General features: G+C 35.6%; 1 long non-coding RNA gene across 1 annotated transcript; it reads right to left on the bottom strand.

Moving 5' to 3' along the window:
• Positions 1-3,443: 3,443 nt before the first annotated feature.
• On the bottom strand, positions 3,444-5,878 carry LOC141313338 (uncharacterized). The gene is made up of 3 exons (XR_012349412.1): positions 4,737-5,878; positions 4,431-4,604; positions 3,444-4,224 (listed from the first exon to the last, which is right to left on the bottom strand). It is a non-coding gene; the product is annotated as an uncharacterized lncRNA (long non-coding RNA).
• Positions 5,879-8,031: the final 2,153 nt, after the last annotated feature.

Below are 8,031 nucleotides of genomic sequence, written 5' to 3' on the forward strand. Positions count from 1 at the left end.
TAACTTTTGTCGCTATAGGGGATGGGTGCGTGACGTCACAAGTTATTTGAAATAGCCTACATAATTAATGTAGACTTGTGAAGATTTATTTTACTGCGGATCCCACACTCTAGCATTAACCTCATTTAAATAGAAATAATATTTATGGGAATTTATATTTCAGGTTTTGACCTTGAATGTCACGTCCGTAACGCCGATTGCTCTAATATTAATTTTACTTTGCTGCTAAAAATTAAATAAATCAACTGATAAATTAAAACTTCTTAAATTAAAAATTACTTTGGTATATAATTTTGGAAACATTTTACAATCTCACACATTAAAGTAATGAAACTTTTTGTGAGAAATGTTTATCTTCAGGTAATATGTTTCTTCATTTGCACTCTATCTCTTGTGTCTCAACAGCAGCTCTATTCACCCCAAAGGCTCTTTTCAGAGCCCAGACACACTGTGTGTTTGGCTTTGTAAGTATAGTTTATACTTATCTAACACCTCACCAGTATCTGGGTTTACATTATTTGAAACCATGCCATCCACTAAAGCACTGAAAGGGTACTCTTCTAAACTAAATAAAAGAATAAATCTTCCTTCATCTCCGATTTGCCATGTTCATATCATACAGATTAGTCAATCACAAGCATCACATTTATATAAATGCATTAAAGGATTAGTTGACTTTCAGAACAAAAATGTACAGGTAATTTACTCACCCCCTGTCATCAAAGATGTCAATGTCTTTTTTTCTTTAGTCGTAAAGAAATTATGTTTTTGAGGAAAACATTTCAGGAATTTGTATGCATGCGCATTACAGATCTAGTAAGATGAGCATGTGTGGTTAGAACAAATACAAATTTAAGAAAATGACTGATTGTTAGGATTGTGAACTAATCCTTAAAATCGAGCCCATATTAGAATAGCATACATGCAATATTTACTAAGGACTGTACTGTGATGGTCTGTAATGTCAGCATTTGTGAGGCATTGTCGTTTTATTTTGTTTATTAGACTTTGCGACATTCACAGCTTATGCAACATCCACAACTTTTACATTTTGGACTGCCTCCAACAAACTGTCCCTGTCATCTTTTATTTGAAAGGGAGTAGTATTCTTTAGCTTCATTTAAAGGTTTTCTCAAAAAAATGTATATAGTTTTTAATTTTCTGACAAGCAACTTCTGATCTCATCACACTCACAATGACAATCACTGACCACCCCCCGCCAACTTCCAAAAACTTCAAAAGTCACTTCTGACATTAAAATCGACATAATTCAGACCACAAACTAAAATAAACAAAAGCAGCACTTGAAATTGTGAAAAAAATATATATTGTTGAAAGTTTGCTGTTAACATTTCAATAAAACATTTCAAATAGTCTATTTTTTTACTATAACAGCAATAATAATAATGAAAAACAATACTCAATTTATACTGTGGACCTGTCTATAATCTTGAATCTGTTTGGCTGGATTGCCAATAAAACTTGCTTGTCTATGAAATAAAAGAAAGGGAAAAAAAGAAAACCTGGGAGAGATAGAAAGATAGCCTTTACAGATAGATAATTACATGGATGCAGTACAAAATGGTTTTTTTTATATAATATCTGATTATATTGATTAAATGTCATTTTCAAGATGTTCTTCGATTATTACAAGAGCTTGTCACCTAGCGATAAGCACTGTTATTCAACAAAATTGAAGTTGGGTAGTGGGATAGTCTTACAGATCCAAAACTAGGATGATTTTTTTATGGGCGAGGCCTATCTGGTGGCAGAAAACTCAGTACTTTTGAGTTAAATCAAGTTAAAAAGTCTGTATTAGGAGATAAAAACTTGTATTTGTGAGAAAAAAGTTGAGATAAAATAAATGTTATGTAAAAATTTTAATAGTAATAGGTTTAATAAGTCATGCTGTAACTGTAACAAACATAACACATAACAAAAACATAACAAATCCCAATTTAACCCCGGATTATAGTACTACTTATAGCCAAGAATGAAATCCACGATCGCATAGGGTGACAAAATTAGGAAGACCATCGTATTTAATCTTTGATTTAAATCAGATATACACCACTATTTTCATAAATCATAAAATGTATACAAAAATACAAAAAGTCAAATTTATTTAAAATGTGATTTAAAAACAATGTATTCATGTAAATTCCAGTATTAAACTATGTCCTTTGTTTAATTTTACTACAGAAAGTTATCTACAACCATCTGTTCAAACACTAAAGGTATGTATATCAAAAATGGTAATGCACATTACACATGTATCGGTACGCCAGTAAAAAAAAAAAGAAAAAAAAGGGTTTGTTTGTGTTAAGGTCTTACAACTATGGCTTCGAATGAACCATCCTATTGGACATTGCGAAGAAAGGCCAAGGACAAGGTGGATAAACAACTGCGGACGATACAGGCACCAACTTATGAGTTAGGTTGCATGCAGAGTAACACCTGTCAAGGTCAAATTGACGAAGAAACATTTATGGACTGGGTCTCTCATATTGATGAGACTGAAGCTGTCAATATAGAAAATGTTTCTGAGGACAGTGAATCAGACACAGAATCAGAAACTGATCCAATTTCCCTAGAGGAAGATTTGGCAACCTGGGCAACTGAACACAAAGTCACACATGTGGCACTGAATTCACTGCTTCACATTCTACGGCTGCACAATTTAAATCTTCCAAAAGACTCCAGGACTCTGCTAGGAACTATGCGTTTGAACCCTGAAATTCAGGACAAGGCTGGTGGGCAGTATTTCCATTTCGGAGTTCTGAGTTCAATTGAAGAGGTGCTACATCAGAATGTTAACCTTCTGCGCAACATCCACACGTTAGACCTTCAGGTCAATATTGATGGTTTGCCCTTGTATAAGAGCTCGACAACACAGTTCTGGCCCATCCTAGGAACACTGCAAAATATCAAACAAGAGGAACCGGTGACAATAGGTTTATTTTGTGGCACGTGTAAACCAACATCACTAGCAGAGTATCTTGAAGATTTTATCTCTGATGTTAACAACTTGGCTAATGGATTTGAATTTGAAGGAGTGATGTTAACTTTACGTCTATCTTCAATGGTTTGCGATGCACCTGCCCGTGCATTCCTAAAAAATGTTAAAGGTCACACAGGCTATCACGGATGTGATAAATGCACACAGGATGGTGTGTACCTACAAAATAGAATGACATTTCCAAGAAACGACATGCCTTTGAGAACAAACGAGAGTTTCAGAAACAAGACAGATTCTGATCATCACCATGGTCCATCACCTCTTGAAGAAACCTCCCTAGATATGGTCTCTGGTTTCCCGCTCGACTACATGCACCTCGTGTGCCTCGGAATCATGAGACGGCTTCTTCTCTTGTGGCTGAAGATCGGTCCTCTCACTTGTAGGCTGTCGGGATTTCAAACAAACACACTGTCAGAAAGGTTAATTAATGCTCAGAGAAGTGTGCCCATGGAGTTTGCACGAAAACCAAGGGCATTGAGGGAAATTGACAGGTGGAAGGCAACAGAGTTCAGGCAGTTTTTACTGTATACCGGACCTGTCATGATGAAAGATCTCCTAAACCCAGAGGTGTACAGAAATTTTTTGCTACTTTTTGTGGGAATCTTCATCCTGTGCAGCAACAGTTTGATTGAAGATTACTGTGATTATGCCAATGACATACTGGTTCTCTTTGTCACTCACTTTGGTCAGCTGTATGGTCCACAATTCTTATCTTACAATGCACACTGCCTTGTCCATCTGGCAGATGATGCAAAAAAGCATGGCGTCCTTGACAAGTTCAGTGCCTTCAAATACGAGAACCACCTAAACAAACTCAAACGACTTCTGAGGAAGCCAACATGCCCTCTGAGTCAAATAATAAAAAGATTCTCAGAAATGCAAAGAAGCTGCAAAAAAAGATCTCACAAAGACAGGCCACATCTGCTTAAACCGCATGCGACTGGTCCTCTACCTGCATCCTTTCATGAGGCGACACAATATAAAGAGCTGAGAACGAGCCTTTACAATCTGAAACTGGACCGGGCAAACAGTCACATTTACGTTGACGGAAAAGTTGCTAAGCTGCAAAACATAATTTCATTCAGGGATGAAATTCATGTAGCTTACAGTACCTTCAACCACCAGGAATCCTTTTTTGACTATCCCCTACCATCCTCAACACTTGGCATTCATTTAGTTGACGACCTCTCAACAACAGTCGATTTCTGCAAGTTTGAGGAAATAGAGAGCAAAATGTTTCTTGTCCCCCATCACGATCAATTTGTTTCATTTCCACTTCTACACACAGAGTAATTCTTTCTCAGCACTTTGTTACATAGTTCATGCATTTTAATTACACAGTTGAAAATTCATCCCAGTTGATAAGCAATACGGGTTTCAGGCTTACACCTACAAAAAATAAAAAATGTACCTAATCGTGGAGTTTGAGGGAGAAGGGACGACAGGACCAGTTGCCAAGACCTGGTATGCTGATGGCTACTCCTGGTGGCCACCATATAAAGACCTTGACAAGTTGCTGAAGAGTGTCAGAACAATGGAGTCACCACAGCCAGAGAAAGGGTGGAGCCGACATAGAGCAAGAATCCTGCACGAGTCAGGTAAGAGTAAATGATACTGTATACTAAACATGATCTTGCCCAGCGTACCTGTATTTTAATTTCAGAATGTTTGTAAATCATTTATCTATACTGTAAAATAAACAAAAATAAAGCCTAACCTGCATTTGTTTTTTTCAGCATCTTTTCAAAATGTAGCCAACAACTGGAAGAAGGCCAGCTATACTTCTGACATAAACTCCGAACCTGAAATTGCTGGAAAAAGGATTCCCAAGTAAGTCCTCACAAAAGACAAAAGGAGTTGTTTAACATCACCTCATTTGCTTTAATGTGTGAGCTATCTTTAAAATCATTAATCTAATCATTTAAATAAGGGATAATACATGGCTGTGCATTAAATAATTTAATGTGCATCAAATGATTTTAATGCACTTCAAGAACAAGTGGTTCTTTGCCTCCATGTTGTGCAATGAAATAATTTAATGAACAGCTAGCAATGCATTATCTCTTACCATGATCCAGTATCTAAGCCATTTTATTAAGTTAGCATTTACAACATGTTTCTGTGCTCTTGAAGGTTTTCGTATATGCAGCATGATGTCTGTGTGTGTACGTCAATTAAAACAGCGCATTATTATAGAACAATGATATGAACTGACTTGGAAATATCTGTGCAATACAAAAAAAATAAACTGTTAATAACGGAATAGAGTAATCGGAAAGACCATGGAATAAGTTACTGAATCCGCTTGTCAAGTCTGATGTCATGCATAGCTGCTTCCGGGTTCAAGCTCATACCACAAGAAAACAAACTGTGCTAATTTACACATATGATGTATGTAATGCTACCAAAAAATGTATAATCATATCCATCTCCTTACCAAAATCAGAGATGGCCAGACAGTGATTCATCTTTTATAAATCATTAGAAATATTTGTATCTGTGATGCCGTGAGCACAGAAACTGTAGTGCATACTGTAAGTTTTTTTTTAATTAGCTTAATGTATAATATGAATAAATGGTACTCATAAATGGCCATCAAGATGGTTTTCTTAATTAAAATGAGTGGAGGCTTGGACCTGGAAACGGCTTTCCTCATGTCACAACTTCAAGCGGGGAGCAGCTTCAGTGTGACAGCTACTGGCATTATAAGGATGGTACACCCAAAAAATTAAATTATGCCATTACTCACTCACCCTCAAAACTGCAAGACCTTTGTTCATCTTCAAAACACAAATTAAGATATTATTAATGACCCTCTCAGAAAGGTGTTAATGTCATTGCTAAAATAGTGCATCCGGGTCTTTGTGTCAACACCTCTCAAAAAAAAAAAAAAACTAAAACAAATCGTCAGAGACTATAACAAAAGAGCAGAAAATGTTGAAAGTATTATCGTCACTTCATAAAATTAAGGTTGAATCACTACAGTCACTTTTTTATAACAATGAATAAAGGCCTCCTGTAGTAAATCAATGTTTTTTTTGTAAGAAAAATCGCTGATCTCACAAAAACTAATATTTGTTAACTGGAGCAAAGGAAGTAAAGTTTACTTACTTTAGCAAAGTCTCCTATTGGCTTATTTCTTCACTTTATTGGACTTGTTTTGGACTGTTGAACAGAAACACCTACCCACTGCCAGTATACAGTTTGAAAGACCCAGGACAATCTTTAATATAACTCTGAATGGATTTGTCTGAAAGAAGAAAGTAATACAGACCAAGCATGACTTGAGGGCAAGTAAATCATGGGCTAATTTCAATTTCTCAGTGTTTAATTTGTGTTCTGAAGATGAACGAATGTCTTACAGATTTGGAACAACATGAGGGTGAAATGAAAATTTTAATTTTGAGGTGAACTAACCCTTTGAGGAGAATAATTATAAAATGTATTAAGCCTATTTCTATAGTATTTGCTACATCACACTAAGAGGTCATTACTGTGTGTGGTTTTATCTTTGTTTTTCATAGAAAGAAAACAAGTACTGATCATATCTACGAATCAGATGATGAGGCAGCAGAACAACCACCTCTTAAAAAAAGAAAAGCTGCAAACAAAGCATGTGTTCCACCCGCACCAAAACCTCCAGCAATTCCAAAACGCAACAAAAAAGGTAATGAAGAAAAAAAAATGAATAGTAATAAAATGAATGCTATGAATAAAATTACACTAATATGACAGTTTCTGAAATTTGGTTGTTCTGACACTGTATGAAATACTGTAAGTAAGATGCCAAAGCCAAAACAAAAAGTTAATTTTCCCTATTATCAGGTCCTGCTGTGCAGCCTCAGGTTTCGCAGAGCAGAGCTGCAAACCCTCTAAGCAACTGTAAGTCTGAATTTATATTGTCTTAAATAATAATATAATTAAACAATCTAAATCTACAATGTTTACTAAAAGCTACAACTATGTAAATGTTGAAGCATACAACTGCCTCATCATAGCAGTGTTTGGTCCTCTATTTGTGTGAATAAATTTGAGGGAAATCAGTGCACCAATAATGCCACTACTGACTCTCCCAACTGTCAACAGCATTTGTCAATCAACAACAAAGGGACATGGAAGACCAACAACAAAACTGGTGTGAGAGTTTCCACAGCTTTCAAGGTAAAATATAAGCTGTATTTAGCTAGTTGTAAAGCTAAATGAAGACCAATATGTGAAAATTGAGTCATGATGGGCACATTTTTAATTTGTATGCAACTGTCCCTTTAAGTTATAAACTAACTTATTTTGAGTAAAGCTATTTGTTTGGCTGTAAAAGTCATGGTCTGCCTCTCATACTAAAAATAGCAATAATATTGGTGGGGAGACTATTAATAAATAGTATACCTTTATACACAATTTGATTTTATTAACTCAAAGTTACTCTATTATACGTTGATTAGTGCACAAAAGGTACAAAAACCAATGGAAAGTCAACCGTACTTGGTTAGGCTTAGCATGAGAACAAGCAAATCTGAGATTCCGGTTACCATATTTAAAATGTACACTATAGCACTGACCAATGCTTATATGATTGTTTTTCTTCAGAAGACTAGGATTAAACTCATCGATTTATATGCATATGCATAACTTTGTAACTACACAAATTCCAAAAGCAACTTACTACTTACCTACCCATTTTTCTTAGATCCTGTACGTATGTCTCAGCCAAACCATCCTGAAGACGGCTGGTGTGTTGATCAACCTAATACACAAGGTAAAGGACCATAATCAAGGATAAAGTAAATCTGAAACATTCACATCATTCAAATAAATCTAAAGCTAATCAATCCATGTTCAATCCATAGAACACAGCTTTTCTGTTCCAAGGCCCTCAGGGGACCAACAAGGAAGAGCCCACAGTAAGTTAACTGTGCATAAATCCACTTTAGTAAATGTTAAAATCTGACACCCCTCACAGATTGTTTTATTTAAAAATGAATGTTTTTACTATTATTGGACATTATATACAC

Source organism: Garra rufa, unplaced genomic scaffold (assembly GCF_049309525.1).
Source record: "Garra rufa unplaced genomic scaffold, GarRuf1.0 hap1_unplaced_007, whole genome shotgun sequence".
NCBI lineage: Eukaryota > Metazoa > Chordata > Actinopteri > Cypriniformes > Cyprinidae > Garra > Garra rufa.